This window comes from Acanthisitta chloris, unplaced genomic scaffold, assembly GCF_000695815.1.
Source record: "Acanthisitta chloris isolate BGI_N310 unplaced genomic scaffold, ASM69581v1 scaffold24536, whole genome shotgun sequence".
Taxonomy (NCBI): Eukaryota; Metazoa; Chordata; class Aves; order Passeriformes; family Acanthisittidae; genus Acanthisitta; species Acanthisitta chloris.
This window is the reverse complement of record NW_008680060.1, coordinates 1-17,788: the sequence shown is the minus strand read 5'-3', so window position 1 is coordinate 17,788 and position 17,788 is coordinate 1. Positions and strand designations below refer to the sequence as shown.

At 42.8% G+C, this 17,788-nt stretch overlaps 1 pseudogene across 1 annotated transcript; it reads right to left on the bottom strand.

Annotated features, from left to right (window-relative positions):
• Positions 1 to 907: 907 nt before the first annotated feature.
• On the bottom strand, positions 908 to 1,789 carry LOC103804948 (annotated as a pseudogene). The gene has a single exon (XR_624767.1). The product of XR_624767.1 is annotated as a 2-hydroxyacylsphingosine 1-beta-galactosyltransferase pseudogene (transcript).
• Between the last annotated feature and the right edge of the window lie 15,999 nt (positions 1,790 to 17,788).

The window sequence follows — 17,788 nt, the reverse complement described above, 5'->3', positions numbered from 1 at the left end:
AGCACTGTTATGGTCATCTCTGGTGACACCTTGGAGAACAGACGATGGCAGTTTTCATCCAGAAAGCAAAGGTGGAACAAGGCATTTTAAGAGGAAACTCGTTGAGCACTGCAGGTCTACCTACTATCACCCAGCCACAAGCATCTATTAACATTCACCTTCATTTCAAACTCTACTTATGTACACAAACACAAGTATAAATGATATGAATTTTTGTAAGATTTTGTTCTGCCTGTCACTCACCGTTGTGTTGCTGAACAGATGTATTCTTAGGATCAGGTATCAAAGATCACCTAGTACACTGGAGTAATCAAACTTAATTATTAATCTGTGCATCCAGGATTTCTGGAACCAGGCCAATCACTATCACTGTTTCAGTCTGAAGTTCAGTACCTGATGGCCAACACGTGCACAGTGAAAACTCATATCTGAGTGTTGCTGTGGTGCCATTTATGTCAGCTCATATCATCTCCACTTACTGATCTACACACAGTTTTGTCACACTTACATACACCAAGTCTTACAGACATTTTTCCTATCAAACCAAGTGAGGTATAAAAGCATAAATAGCATAAGAACACTAATACCATGAAATTAGGTAGTATAACCTATCAACAGGCTTCTTCGAGCATAAGCAGTGTTCATCTGTTCTCCCTTCTTTCCTGCTTAAACCATGCTGGTTAGAAGCTGCAGATGTTACTTCCAAGACAGAGAGCACTGTTTTTTACATCTAGTGTACCATTACTCAAAAGCCAAATACTTCCTGCAACCACAGAAGACTCATTTTGTTGAATTCATGACCAGTAGTTTCCTCTCACCACCACATCAAGCGACTTCCAGTGACTTGCACCAACCAAAAACAGCAACCACCAGATCCCGTTTGAAATTCACTGCCTAAGAAGTGTCACTAATCACATGAGGTCAACCAGAAACCACAGAAATTACTGTAAAACTCAGCAAACCTTACTTCTGGCAGAGGGCTGGCCGGTTTGGTTAGGATTCCTCCCACATAGACCACGTTGGGTAGCGTAGGTCTCGGAAACTCCAGTGCTACATCAGTACAAAGCATCCACAGGCTGGATCCATGAACCAAGTCATACATGGACCGTTCTGGAAGAACTTTGTGTTTCTGCATTATCCTTTCGTATTTTGGCAGAACCAAAAAACTGACTCCAAATCTTGAAATAAGATAAACAACAGTATTTTTAATCCTCTCAAACAGGTTCATGTGGTCTGTGAGCAGCGAGTTAAACTCTGGGACGTAGGACAGGGGAGCAGGAGCACCCACTTCTGCTGGATACCAGAGGCCAGTGGAAAAGACGGCGTATTTAACCCCTAAAAGATGAGCTATAACAAATCCACACATCTCATTGGGATCTACCAGGAGGAGGTCAAATTTTTCCTGTTTCAGGGCACGCATGAGGTTCCGGTTGCCAACAATCATGTCGCAGTTCTTGGAATAGTGGTCCAAGATATCAAACAGTTCAAGGGCTGTCAGTCTCCCCGAGAAGATACTCCTCATCTTGGACTGCAGGAAATCATCCGAGGTGCTGCTGTTAAAGATCCCTGGGTAGCGCTGAAGTCTATAGTGATTAGATGGAGGAATCTCTCTGCCCTCAGAGAGGAGAAACACTGTCTGGTGACCTTGGTCATGCAAGGCTGAGGCCAGAGTCTTGAAAATATAAAGATGGCTTTCAAACATAATTGGCGGCACGACGACGATTTTGGCAGCCCTTGCTATCCCGACAGCGCTCCACAGGAGAATGAGAGCTGGAGCGTACGGCTTCATAGCTGAAAGGAGAAACAAAGCATTACATCAAAGGACAACAGGTTTGGAAGCTACCTGGGAATTTAAAACAAGCTGTTATTATGTGGGCTTCCCATGAAATCTCATCACACCTCCCTATTCTGAAGTCACGTGTGCAGCGGCCACAGGGAACACGAGAGCCACTTGACTTCAGAGCACATTTGGCAGTGCTCTGTTTCCAGTGAGATCCACCTCTTCCACACCCCTCCCTTCCCATCTGGCATTAAGGGTATAGACTTCTTCCAACACAGATACTGATATGGCACCTGCATTAAACAGCAGGAAAAACAACTGAGACAGTGATGCTGGTATGACCCACACAGACACCACGTGCAGCGCTTCCAAATTTTATATGCCATCCAACAGCACAGATCTTCACATCAGCACTGAAAGCTAAATCCTGCTACAGTTAAGACTGTCCTTAAAAGCACAACTGTGTCATTGTCATTATAATTTATTAAGTGATTAAGAAAGATACTGAGTTCAAAGACCCAAAAGGTCCCGTATTTATTCACATACCAGACCCAAAGGAAGCACTGGTGATTTTCTGTGCACTGGATATGAGATGACTTATTATAAATACAATTCAGTCTTAGTAAGTCAACTGGAACATCTACTACCTCCATTTCATACATACTTCACACTACTCATATAGGAGCATACAAAGTGGTGTCTTTTAGTTGCCCACAGGTTTCAATTTGCCCCCCAAGTTTTAACTCTCTATTCCGATTCAAGGATAACATTCTCTGAGGTTTTGTTTTCACATAAAGCAAGGGAAATAGAGAAGATAAAGGTTTTTTTTTCTCCTAAAAGCACACGCAAATTCATGCAATGTTTTTCTTAGTATCAATGCTGGTCAGACACATCAAGTCAAAGTCAGGCAGGAAAATACTACCATTAATAATAACCAATTTTACTTTGAGCTCTCAAAAATTACTCGTGGTTTATGAGTACATGTGTAGTAACAGGAGTTGGTACTACACATGTGAACATTGCAGCTTCCACTGAAGCACTCTGACAAGTACTTGATTCTCAACCTACTTAAATCAGCACTTGAGCACAGCTCTAACCTTGGCTGAAAATCCAACTGCTGTCCTAAACACACAGCTCCTGCCAGCAGCACGCTGCTGGGGAAAGGGAGAATAGTTGTTACCCCCGTTCCTGAGTGATGTAAAACCCTGTGTGCAGCAGAGGAAAGCAAACTGCTTTAGAAGCACCAGGAGGGCATGTCAGAAAGCTCCTCAGTCACCATAACCCTCCTAGGACAGAGAAAGGAGTGCAAGCCAAACCAAACAATCTGCTCTTCCCTCATGCCAAACCAATCCACGTGGAACCCTGAGTCTGTTGCAGTGTCCTTTATAAATGAGCACAGCAGATAATGCTGCTACTCAGTCCTTGTTATCTCCTTACAGCGTAGCCCTGAAACCCTCCTACAACAGATTGCCCAAGACTTCCAGATGTACTTTTTAATTCATGTTTTGTGGGTTAGCAGCTCACAAATAAAGCATTTCATATGTGTATTGTTACTATATACTGAGTTTTCTGAAAGATGCCCCAGTTTTCTCCTACCCCAGCTTCTATCAGTGAAACTTGACTCTGAAGCATTTTTAAGTGTGCACCAAGCCCAGGTAAAGGTGGAAAATCACAAGGTACGCCGAGTACTTAAATCCAGTAAGAAAACTTCTCGCATAGAAAACTTGATGTGACACCTCTTCCACTTTAGTGTTCAGAAATCTCTAGCCAATACCTAAGAAATTACTAACCTTCACTTAGAGAACTCTACCATTTCTAAATCTATCACCACCAGCAGTAGTGCACACACACTTACACACAAAAAAAATCACTCAAGCAGATGCATTTTCTGATGAGTTTTCTTTTCCTCTTTAAAAGCCAAAGCCTAGAGCATGAAGACACACGGGAAAACCTTCTGGCTCCCCAAGGGCAAGTGGTGAGGAAGTGAAACAGAATTTATTGGGATCTCCACACCACCAGCACTCACAGAGGCTGACATAGCATTCTGTGAAGCACTCGGAGGCTTCACTGTTTCTATGCACAAAGCACAATTTTAGAGATGACACAGGCTGCAAATATTAGCAGTAACACATGAGATGTTCACTATGCTATACCACTGTCATGCACATCAGCAGAGGGTTGTGCAACCACAAAAGTACACAGGCCTGGTGTAGTGCTCAGTGTCAGCATTAACAAGCCATATCATTAGGTTGGAAAAAACCTCTAAGATCAAGTCCAACCTTGAACCAATCACCACCTTGTCAACTAGACCAGAGCACTAAGTGTCACATTCGGTCATTTCTTGTATACCTCCAGGGACGGTGACCAGTAGCTCCCTGGGTAATCCATTCCAATGCTTGACAATGCTTTTCATGAAGAAATGTTTCTTGATGTCCAACCTAAACCTCCCCTGGTGCAGCTTGAGGCTATGTCCCCTCATCCCATCACTAGCTGCCTGAGAGAAGAGTCTGACCCCCACCTGGCCATGACCTCCTTTCAGGTAGTTGTAGCCAGTGATAAGGTCTCCCCTGAGCCTCCTCCTCTCCAGGCTAAACACCCTCAGCTGCTCCTCATAGGACTTATTCTCTAGACCCTTTACCAGTTCACTGCCCTTCTCTGGACAAGCTCCAGCACCTCAGTGTCTTGCCTGAAGTGAGGGACCCAAAACTGGACACAGGACACAGTGTGTGGCCTCACCAGTGCCAAGTACAGACAGACAATCACTTCCCTGGTCCATGCTCAGCTATCTTCAACAGGATCCCACTGGCAGATAACACATATTACGTAAGAGCAATTTTAAAGAAAATAAGTAAATAATGGTTAGCCAGTGAAACATCCAAGAAAAATGATTAATCAAACTGAGAAAAAACCCATTATTGATTCCATCTCCCCATGCTAGAAGCATTCCCACGGTATTGAGTTACTGCTCCTGTCAGCAATAGTGATATTACAAAACCATGAATGGAGGTGTAGGGATTGGGAAACTCAGTTAATGTTTCGAACAGCAGCATAAATCAAAGGCTCCAGGAGCCTAAGGGCTAGTCAGGATCCAACAGGTTGCCAGACGCCAGCATGCCGGCTCCACTTCCATCTCCTGACCCGATGCAGGCCTGAGGCACAATGCAGGAAGATACAATCCTTAGCCCTAAGGCATATTTTCCACAGGCAGGGTTACACACATGCCACCAGAAGCCATTGGAACAACATCTGTGCTTCCTGGGGATGCTGACAGTGCTGCACCACTGCTTCCAATCCCTCCACTCACCAAACAGAAATGTTTGAAACGGAAATCATGTTAGGTATTTTACTCTTTATGAAGGTATTTTAACCCCCTAGCTACCCAACTAAAAAATCTGTCTAACACAACTACAAACAATTGACCAAACGTGTTTTTATCCTCTTGTGGTGTATCGGTGTCAAGAGATGACACAACACACTTCGCTAGTAAAACAATAATCACTTCTCAAAACTCTATTATGCAACTCCCCTTTTCAACACAAGCACCTTCCACGGGGACAGGAAAATATGTGTACAGGCCCTGCCAAGCCATAGAGATATTAAACACATGATGCTATTAGAGAAATGCCAATTAAGTGACATTTTTAGTGGGGAAAAATGGCATTGACCTTCTATCGAACTCTCAGCAGAAACCTGCAGCCTCATCATTTCATGCCCTGGCCAGAGAGAAGCAGGGAGCTTGGAAGGTTTGAATTTAGTAGGAACAAGGGCAATAGGTAACCGTGTTTTCTAAGCCAATTAATCATGAATTAATTTGGCAAACTGGGATGGGGGGAAGAGGTAGGTGCCTGGTGCCAGCAGCAGGGCAACAAAACACAACCATGCAAACTCAGCTCCAAGCTGTCTCCCAGATGTTCCTTCACTCCAACCACCCTCAGCAATGATCTCTCCCAGCACGTCAGGCATTTCCACCAAAACTAGGAGAGCTATGACAATGTGCATATTTCAGTAGGAATTTCTGATCCAGCTCATCTCCCCAAGCAGTGCTCAGGCAGAGGCAGTTTTATATGGGTCAGGAAAATTCTGAGGTGGTGCTCAGCTGGAAGCTAATTCCAGCCACAGCTCAAGGACTCTTCCCACCAACCTCCAGTCATACTCCAGCACTGAAATCCCAGAACAATCTGCTTGCCAAAATAAATAAAAAGGATCAATGTCCAATGCAACTGCCTTCTGTTTCTGTATACCAGGAGCAGGAGAAAGAATTGTCAGGTGTCCTGACAGACAAGAACAAAGAAAATCCAAAGTCAGAGGATGATGTATTTCTCCAGGATAGTTAACAATATAAAGCCATTCTGTACCTCTGTCTTAAATCCTTCTGCTTAGGATTTGCCTGCATTAAATAAGACTGTTTCAGCACCCGAGCTGGTATGCAACATCCTTGTATCATAGAGGGTGAAAAGGAAAATCCAGATTTGCTAAAATTTATAAACCACCAAAACCCACAACCAAACACCACCCAGAAAATTAACACTGAGTTGAAGCCATTACTACTTTCAGCCAAAAAGTCCTAAAATCAATACTATGAAGGAAAATCAGAGGCAGAGTGGCTCTATAGGAGTGAAACCAAGTGCTGATTGTAAAGAATTCACCTATTGGAGTGCAGCAAGTTAAATACCAAGAAGTTAAATATTAAACCTATCCCAACAGCTACTCCAAGTTAATGACCTACATGTCAGGTTTTTCAAATGAAAGAGAAAGTGTGAGCCTGAAAGTGTTACAGAAAGCCAAGCACACTCACAGAGGACTGCTGGAGGGATGTTTTCAGCTGACCCAAACAGCTCTAAATCCTGATTGTTGTGTTGGGGTTTTTTTTTCTGAGACAAGTATTTTTCCATTCATCCAGAAGGACTAAGCAGGATCTAAAAACAAGACGTGTGACTACACAGAAAATAGTGACTTTCAGAGTTAAAAATAAAGAGACAGGAGCATTTCCCCCAGAGTTCACAAAGCTCTGATACTTGAAAGTTGGCCAACGTGGAAATAAACTGGATGACATTGATGTTTGTATCAATTATATTAAAAAGTCTTAATGTTTAAGTTAATGTTATAAAAGTGAACTCGCACTACACTTCCATCTCAAAAAATTATTTTAGATTAACTCAAATTAATAATTTATGTAATAGTCAATTACAGTTCTGGAATACATACCCAAGATTACAACTAGATTTGCTGCCAATCCTTAATAATCTGCTAATCACTCTGTAATTAAAACTTACGGGCACATTCGAGGGTTTTTTTCTGCTTTATACCACTGGCTGCCCACCTGCTATTTCTGAAGCTCTCAGAAATAACCATTTTTAAGCCAGCAACCCCATCGTCAATGTTTTCCTCCACTATAGAGAGATCTAGAAGGAGAAGAGGCTCTCAAGCACCTCTGTATGAAGCACAGCTTGAACTCAAACTGCTCCAACGTTTATCACTACGCAAAAGAGCAAACAGTTCTTAGGCACTTACACGTAAGGATATAAGAAGTCCTTTTCATTCACTACTAACACACATCACTCTTGACTTCTAAAGCAGCAAAGAAAGCTTTACAGAGCTTGAGTACAGTGATGCCATTTGCTTTTTCAAGCTCTTCCCTTCCTTTCAGCCTTTCTTTAGATGTGCTAAGGTTGGAGTTTACCTGGACAGCTTGACCAGGACCTGTGCCAGGAAAGGTGCCCTTCATCCCAAACAGCAGCACTGCTCTGACAGCAAATGAGCAATCTCGAGCTGCTGCTCACTCTCACCTTACCCAAAGGGCTCAAATGACTCATTACAATTTCACAGATACAGCACACATTAAAGGAGCAGGCTTGCCAACCAGGCTTCCACCTCTGCAAGCTCCAGTGGGGATGGTAATCAGCACTGAAATGGCTACACCCAAATTGAAAGCTAATGATGTGCATGACCAGAGTATAATCATTTTTAAAAAGGGGGGAAATGTGAAATTTGTATGCGCTTCAGAAAACTGTGCATACCACAACTGGCACCAGAGGTCTGGCAACATGAAGATTTATTGCTTCATCTTAACACTACTGTCTCCCTCCCTTCATGATCAGCTCTTTACGTACAACTCAGTATTTTATAAGGGAGATTACCAACCCTTTACAGCTTTTGGAGCTGTAAACTCTCCAGCTAATTTCACATTAGTGATCTGGACTTCTTCAGACCAAAGAAAAGTGCATTTCATCAGCAAGTAAAATTTTATTCCAAGTTGGAAATCTGATCCCATTTCCACACAGGGAGAGCAGACCTTGACCAGCCACACACTGCAGCTCCCTACAGCAGGCTCCAGAGCTGCTTGCTTTCCTTCCACCAAGTCCAACTTGACCTCAGTTATCCCGCCTGCTTCTATCTCCATCCAAGCCAAAAACCAGAACCAGAAGTACAGTATCACTTCAAGAGCCATGCCCACCTCACCATGCCCAACAGCACTGACCACAGGTAAACAACACAGTGCTTTAATATCTTTTAGGATCATGTGTGTTGCAGCTGTAGGAAAAGACACGTGGCCAGAAGTAGGGTAAGAAAAATGCTGAGGAAAGGTGAAAGACAACTGGTTCCTGAGAGCACTACAAACTCCCTCTGACAAGCACATAAACAGCTGCTGGCTATGGTTTACTACTGCTCTTGATGAAAAGAAGCATTAAAAGAAAGTGAACACATATCTCAGATTGTTACCTGACTCACTGAAGCCCCAGTCCTGCCTTGCCTACTCAAGACCCCATGGACATGAACTTATTTCATGTGCAGGTCTGTTGGATTTAGCTGTTATTAAACAGTTTTAGGGCTGAAACATGGTGTCCAGCCTTCAAAGGTTTGGAAGCACCTCAGACAAATAGAGAACCAAGCTTTACCATGCTGGTTGCATGACCAAAGGTGTTATAAGCAAAGCCTTTTATCAAGCCCAAGACAGCCAGGAATGACTAACAAAAAGCACTTGCAGTTAAGTGTAAAGCTGAAAGAGGAAGAAAATGTTCCAAGACAAACAAAAGGTTTTCTAACACTGGTTCCAGGATGATTCAATGATTAAAAATCCATGTACCTAAACCAAATCTTAGTGGTATCAGTCACAAGTATTGATTCAACATTGGGAAAGAGCAAACAGAGCAAAGAAGTCTTTCTTCCTAGACATCCTCCAAGAAATCTCCTGAATCTACAAATCATTTTTCAAGTCCCCCAAAAAACTTTCCTTTAACACCAATCCACATCAGTATTTTTCACCAAGCACCAGGAAGTGCTACCTATATGAAGAAATGCACTGACCAAATTATATCCATGACAGCAAATCTCAGCAGATGATCAAATTATCACAGACACAGGAAGACTTTAATTAGTGGCATAACAGATGACAGTAAGAAAGACCATGATCTCCGAACTAGAAGCGCAGCTTGACTCCTAAACCCTCTAAGCTGGCAATTGTAAAACACATTCTCAACCCACAATACTGCTTGCTGTGCTGTACACATTCCATAGGCAGTAGGAAATACTACTCCATAATCCTTTAGGAGCATTAAAGTAAATCAGGCCATAAGCTGACTTCAGGCAGCAAACCGCAGTTTAAGATTAGGAAGCAGTTGCTACTGGACGATCCACGTGCTGTAGAGCAGACAAAAACATCAGAAATGTGGGAGTGCACAGGGCCTGGGAGCAACAAACCAGGATATTATCTAGGAAGAGACTCTGGTAGTAGGTATTGTACAACCCTTGGATTTATATCCTTAAGTTTCTCCTATCACACATCCTGTTGCTAATTGCTGGGGCAGTGTGTGCTGTGATTGTTACTCCGTGTTGCAATGGTTTAGATGAGTGGTAAGATCTGGCTTTTAATTACAGGCTCCTTTTTCAACTAAATGAATAAATTAAGAAATGAATGGAAATTAGTAAACCACGCGCACATAAACAAGGGCAGGCTTTGGAATTTACTTTGTACAGTTTCTCAAACAACTACATCTACCCAGTGACTGAAGCATCTCAATGAGTACAAGAACATCTCATCCACAGATAAAGGAGGAATTTACAGGTATTATGATGTCTCTGCAATCCTCTGTTAGACTTATTGTGTCAGCTATCCAAACAGCAAAGGAGCTATTAAGAGGGAGTCAAGAGGATGTGCAATTTATGAAAGAGCTTTTAGCAACAACTTATTTGTGTAACAGGTTTTATCCAATACTGAAGGATTTTACCCAAGCTTTTGTACTCAACAGATGTGGGAAAATGATCTTTAAAAACCCTTACTCAAAAGGTAGTGAAGTAGAAAAGGCACTTCTCATTCAAAATGCAGGTTTTAGTGTGTACACAACAAATTTTCAATATATTTGCTAGCAGGTAAGACCTTTCAGATATCACCTGTGAACAGAACTCTTATGAAAGGCATAATGTCTTACCAAGATGACTTTATAGCCAGTGGCTAAAATATAACATTCCTAGTAGCACTTTGCCACTGACTTTCTGGAAGAACAATTTCTTATGAGTCTTCATAGTTAGAGAAAACTATCCTCAACTTCTGAAAAGATTAACAATACCGAAAAATATTACGGATTTACAAAGACTATCTTTATTGTTCCACAAATGGATTCTAAATCTATTCAAGATTTCTGAAGTTATTAACAGTAATAGATTCCATCTTTTAAACCAAGTTCCTTCTAAACTCAAGCAAGGCTGCATACTTTGGGATTATGCTGCAGTACTGACAGCATCAGTCAAGAACTGATTTACCTGGAAGGATTAAAGTCTAATTAAATATTTTCCTAACTTGAAGTTACAACAGGGCAAAGGCACCATTCCCTTCACAACCTACATCTCCCAAGAGACTGTGTACTGGAACTGAGCAAACAATATGCAATTAAAAAATATAAACTTTATCGAACGCTGCTATTGTACCAGTATCCATTTCCAAAGTTCACTCCAACTAAGTACATGAACATGAGTTTCATCAAGATTTTACAGCCTGTGAAACATTAACCTTTGTAGACCTACCAGGTAGGATACTAAAAGCAAATACAAAATACATTCTTGAGGTATTTTAATCACCCAAATAAAAGCAAAAAGAGCAAGAGCAGCAACGTCTTTTGTCCTGCTGTGCACTGGGCAACTGCAATCAGGTATAAGATCCTTATAATTTACAAGTCTTTCACTCTACATAGTGGGGATTAGAATTTACAGATACTAGTCTACCTGTCAGTGATTTGCTAAAACTGAGTGTCATGGCAAATTCTCCTGCGAGGCTTAGCCAGGCCTGAAAGCACTGCATGAAGAACCAGCCCATCCTTTCTGCTGCTGGCCTAGGTCCAGAGCAGCACAGCAGGAGCAGAACAGGCTCCTGGCCCAGCGCTGTGTCCCCAGAACAGGGAGTCAGGAGAAGGCAGCAGAGACATCAGCCTGACAGTCCAGGTCACTTTGTGCGCATGACCTCGAGCCCTGCTCCAGAGCAAAGCCAACCACTCACACATTGCTCCCAAACCTGTGTGCCTCCCACCAAAGGCAACCTGACTCCGTGTGCCAGCGGCTCAGATTTCTCCGCATTGGCGCTCCCCATTCTGCAGGTCTGTTCCTTGCTGCCCATGGCTACTCCACCCCCAGCACCTTGGAAAGACAAATGCTGACTACACACAGCGCAAGAGCCATCTGTTCCTAAGCGAGACACGGATGTTCCTTGTGGAGAGATTTGTCTTGTTCGCCCAACACAACATGAGGACCTTTCCTGACAAATTATACACCTTCCTCACAGCTACTGTGAACTCACAGTACACTCAGGATTTTGGCACCAACACACAAGTCCCTTCATTAAGTCCCTGTATCTCCTAGAGACCTTTCCTCCAAGTATTGATATCTGAAAGCAAAGTTTCTCAACCTGCTGCAGCCATTTTGCACCAGAAGGCAACCAGAAACCTTGCTGTGACATCCAGGGCTGGTGGTATTAACAGAGAGAAGCCAACAGGTCACTCCACATTTCCGAGGCACAGTAAGACATTTCACGCTGTACAGCCAAGAGCTACAGGAGAAAATGCAGAAAATAAAAGAAAACATTCTACCTGCAGAGTGCGGGAAGCACAAGTGCCCCAGCAGCTGATGGTGACAAAGATGCCCAGGAAGCCTTCGCTCTCACACTGGCATCAAAAGACAGGTTAAAATAGTGGCTGAATGAAGTATCAAAAGGGAAAAAGGAGAAAAAAAATCCACCCCTAACTCTGCCTGATTTTAAATACTTGAATCAGTGACTGAGTCTCCTTTGATAAAACAACTCTCAGAAGGGGCTGGAAGAAATTGCGGAGCACAGCTTGGTAGTTCAGTCTGCTGGTGCAACAAGCACAGCCTGTAGTTACATGCTAGCATCACCCAAGCATGAATTCTGCCTCATGAACAAGCCTCAGGATCTGAAACAACATCAGTTTTAAACTCAAACCCATTTTTCTGGTATCCTCTTTTAACTTCAGTAATTATTTGGGGGATGCTTCATTTCTCACTCCAGCTAGCTTCAGCTTGGTACAAGATCTCCCTGGTCACGCCATCACATGACACCCAGAAGCACTCAATGAACTGCTTTGTTCTGTTTCTGACTTCACCCTATAGCAAAGCAGCACATTTTAACAAGTCACACAAACAGAATCACAAGGGAAACCATCACAGGTTTGTTCCTGCAGTGGGAAATACAACTTGGAGTAAAGGTAAAATATTTGATTTAATAATGGTTTGAGCTCATTCAGCTCAAAATAACTGCAGCAACACCACACACTTGAAGAATGTTCAACTTGTTCAGTCTGTTAATCATTAGGTTCTGTTTTTAAAATTACAGGTAGTTTGGGGTTTTTTTAAGACAATTATTGTCTATTATTTTCAGGTTCGTGTTCTGTTGTGTCTGCTTTGAACTACCTCCTAGGAGAATTTGGTTCTAGAGAAGGACTAAAGTGGTCAAACACCTTTGCTGTATAGTTTAATCCTCAGTCTCTGCTTTTAGGTGCAAGACCCCATCACTTACAAGAGTGAAAGGGGACAGAAATCAACTTGGGCATCTTTTAAAAGGTACAAAACACACTCCAGTAAGAGCTGAGGTTGATTTCATTTTTTTAGTACTTGTATAAAAGCTTTTAAATGCACAAAAATTTCCTGGCAATTTCTAGCACCAGTAGCTGACTAAGACTGGACTCTTAACTTCAGAAAGGAAAAGGTTTAAAAGCAGAGTTTGTGCATTTACAAGGACAATCTAAGACTTAAGTACAATCTGTTAACTTACAAATATTAAGGAAAATAAATATAGATCATGAGGTTACAGAGGGTCAAGATGATAAAGATGGCTCACAGCTCCAAGACTACGATTCACAGACAATAATCAGGGTGTAAAACCCAAACCAAATTAACAATTAACCATCCAGATGCACACCAAGTGCTTCTACTTGTGCACATGTGGCTGTTCCTACCCACTGAAATGACACTTTCTGGGAGATGGGAAGATATTCCTCCACTTCTGGAAAGCAACTACAACTTTCAGAACATTATTACTATGCAGAAACAATTTCATGGGTTTACAGTACACTGGTGAACAAGTTTTATTTAGACAAAGTGACTTTGGCCAAAGCCAAACCTCATCTGCAAGCTCTCCCCTGGCAGCAACCTGCTAGCCATGAACACTCTTGAGAAACATACTGCTAACAAGGTCCAAGTTCAACACTTCAGCACACCCAAGCTATAAAAAAAAGTACTTTTCAGCAGCTGTTTGCATTATGATAATAAGTTGGCAGCACTGGCTTCCCAAGCAAACCTACAAAATAAACATTCAGCTAGTTGGAGGCAGCATCTACACTCTCTAACAACTATCGCATTGGAAAAAGCACTAGAACTTGTCAGCCTGAAACAGATCCTACATACACCACCAGCACAGCTGCTGGGTTTGATAATGGCAGTGGCTCCACAGCCACACTGCCCACTTCACCTTCAAAGCCTGCTGTGCATCTACACACTGGTGAAATGATCATGTTTAAAGCACTGTTCTGGCCAAAAATCCTGTTTCTTTCCCAGATTTCATTCAGAGATATATGCTGGTTTGATCTCATTGACAGTGTATGCTGGAAAACACCTGACTTCTCCTCAGACTTGAGGATTGCTCAGTTGAAACATTAAATTCAGAGGACAACAATGATGCCCTGAAAATAAAGCTAAGGGCAAGTAGCAACACATCAGTATTGGACATGATTTGGTGTTGGGTTTTGCTTGGGTTTTTTTGGGGGGGTTTGCCAACTTAGTCCTTTATTTTTGTTGAAAGTTTTTGCAATACCTTTAAAAATGTGTTTATTTCATTAATTGGTGTTCTTGGCTTTACAGCTTACACCACCTTACTCATTTGACTCAAGTTAACTAACTTCCAAATAGGACAGGGGGATGTGGAAAACACAAATCTAATTCAACATACATAACAGCATTTTCATCTAAATCTTCACCAAGGCCCTGGATTTGTACACTGAATACCTGAAGGTTGTGCTACAGTTGTGCACTCAATCCTCAGGTGTAACAAGTGTATTCAATAACATGTTCAAGATAGGGGTTGATGTATGGGTGAAAACAACTTCCCTAATAGAATATAGTGCCTTTAAATCACTCAGAAGGTTCTTGACCTTTTATATTCACACTGTGACCTTCCCTGAAATACACCTAGAGACAACCTTAATTCCTCTGTTTTTTAAAAGCACGATGTCTCAGTAGGGCATTAAGGCTCATTTCTAGCTCAGTTCAGAATCTCATTCAAGATTTCCCACTAACTCTCCCTTCAGATACTGAGTACGAAGGGAAAATAGTCCTAAATTGCTTATTTTTCATGAAGCTGAACCAACTATTCATAGGAGAAAAGCAGAGCACAGAGCAAAGAAGAAAGCTATGCTTGTTTCCCTATACAAATAATGTGCATGACAACTGTGCTGCTTAAGAGAAATTGTCGTAACAAACCAGTTTATAATTGCCTACAAATATTTAAATTCTTCTTTCTTACAGGGATCTCACACCCTGAGCACTTGCAAACACATATATCTAAGTGCCATAGAACATCAGAAATGTTCTGTCAAAGGATTCAAGAAACCTTAAGCCACAAGTTTTGGAAATTCCCCCTAAGCACTGCTGACCTGGGGGAAGGACAGACAATTGCATTAAACAGTTATAGTGGATTTTACTTCCTGGAGAACAGGGAGAAGAGCCTCTCCAATGCCTATTCACAAACACTTGGAGATCTATCAGAACATCAATTTTCAGCCCAAAGACACTTTATAAAACAACAGCATGAGAAACCCATGCTGAAATTTTTCTGAAGACTAGAAATACCAACAAAAGGAGGTGACTGATTTCAAATGCTTCTAGTGTATCAGCACTTCTCAAACACAGTCCTGTTCTCTTCTGAAATATCACTCTAATAATGAAACAAATACAAACACTTCTGTTCAAAGTCCAGACCTGGAGAGTAAAGGTTCTTCATTGACTCTGAATATAATCTTACCACAAACATTTCAATAGCTTTTAATACTGCAGTGGGATTTTTCTTCTAAGTAAAAATGATAAGGGACTCAACCAAGAGGGAATAAAATAAGATGAATTCCTGGTCCTATCCTAAAGGAAACAACCTGGCTGAAACAGTGATGTGGAAAAAAAAATCCCCAAGTGGAAAACACCATGGAAAGTAGGTGTGAGCAACAAACCACTTGGCAGCCCAAGTCAGAAATAATTTAGTTCATGCTCAGGAAAGTCAATTAGAAAATAACCGAGTCAGGATACACACTGTTACATTTATAATGAAATGCTGAACATTTTTGAAGTGGTAGAAATAGTGTTCCACCAAAACACATCCCCTCTGCAAGTCTCAAGAGTCACAGAAAAGGCCATACACAAAGCTGTATGCTCAGTGGCATTATTTTATGTGTTGTAGTACCTTCTCATCCCCTGTCTGCACAGGCATTAACACACCTACCACACAGAAAACTTGCTTTCCATTCCTGGAAATAAAACATATTGCTAGAAATCACCAAATTACATACCGCAGAGAATTATGGCATGTTCTCTTATGTTTTCTTTACCAAGGAGACTATGTTGCCATGATCCACAGCACCTCAGCATTCATTTACTAACCCAACACACTTGGTTCACTGGGAAGAAGTAAATTCTCATTCCAAAGGGTTGATTTGGATAAAATCCTCTATAGTGTTTTATATAGGATGAGTAGGGCATTAAAACTTCATGAACGTGATAGTTCTCTCTGCCTTGGATTGCTCTAAACCATACCTAAAATATCTAAGCCTTTCACATGGTACCAGTGAGGAGTGGTGACAATCCTGTCTCCACCACAGCTGCAATGACTGAGCACCAGTGAACTACACCAGTTAGCAGCCAGTCACTAAGCTGAAGTTGCCACCAGTGCATAAAACCAATCCACTGATCCATTATAATTTCCTTAGTCAGTCAGCTCCCTCAACTCTCACAGAGCCCAGGGGACATCACCCTGCACAGAACGAGGATGCAGGGATCATTTCCCATGTCCTCTCCTCAAGCCTTGGCTAGTCCCCTGGGTTTCTCCATCCAAATCCTCCTCCAGAACAACCCAACTGCTCAGAGAACAGAAAGAATATAAAACAGAAGGGATATTTACAAAGCACTAACATGATTCTCACCTCAGAGTCTAAATATTTAGCAGCCACATCACAACAAGTAAATATTTTCTTTTCTCACTGTCCTACAAAGTTTCTCTTGACAGGAAATGTGCAAAAAAGGCAAAAATAAAACACAAGCAAGTCCAAATGCTCATTTCCTTGTATTTGCACTAGCATATTTTCACAACAGCGTGAAAAGTGTCTGAAAAGGTGTAAGGTTCTAGCACAAACTTAGTCTTCTGGGGGGGGAGAAAAAGGCACTGCAGTACCTAGTGCTGGGTCTGGACCAATGACCGAAACAAAAGAGGAAAAACAAGGAAATGTGAAGTAAAGGTTAATTGCACACTACGTTGTGGTGCTGCTTTAAAAACTAGCTCAGCTAAAACACCTGAGTGACCTTGTGTGCTAACTGCTTAGAAAAGCAGGCAGGCAGCTTCGGAAGGGGAATGGAACTAAGGGAATTTGGAGAATAAACGTCTGGAAATAAGTTGCATCATGCGAATTAGTCTCCAAACTAAGTCAGCCCGTCAGAACATGAAAATAAACGACAAAACCAGTCATTCCAAGGTGTTTTCTCTGGGGGAGGAGACCTTCAAGGGTGCCTGCTCCAGGAGTTATCCCTGCTGCTGTCCCCAGGGAACTCCGATGAGCAGCAGAACGGGCTGCGCAATTCCCAGTGATTCTCTATTGTTCCACACACTCCAGCGACTATGTAAACAAGCCCTAAGAGGCAAGAAGCCACTCAACACCCGCTTAAACGCCGCAGCTTTATTGACAGACAGCCCGAAAACTCCACGCTTGGCTGTTCTCCTCCTTTTTGAGCCCAAAGGCAGCAAATTATGCGGCGTTGTCCCTTCCAGAGGGGAAACTCTGGGAACAGCCAGGGAGGCACGAGCTGATGGGCAAGGGGCAAAGCGACCCGCGGGGCAGGAAGATGCATAAATCGGGGTCCGAAAGGCAGCGGCTGCCTCAGCCCCTCAGCGCTGCGGGGGAACGGCTGAGCGACCCCGAGGGTCAGTGCTCGTCTCAGTCCCCGCAGAGCTGAGGAACTATCGCTCAGGGACCCCACAGGGGTCAGTGCCCTTCTCAGTCCCTCAGGGAACAGGAACCATCGCTGAGGGATCCTGAGGGTCACTGCCCTTCTCTGCCCCTCAGAGCTGAGGAACCATCGCCGAGGGATCTCGCGGGTCAGAGCCGACGGGTCACCGCCCGCCCCAGAGCTGAGGAGCCAGCGCTGAGGGACTCCGCGGGTCAGTGCCCTTTTCATCCCTCCCCGAGCTGAGCAGACATCGCTGCGGGACCCCGCGGAGGTCAGAGCCGCATCAGCCCCTCAGAGCCATGGGGGAGT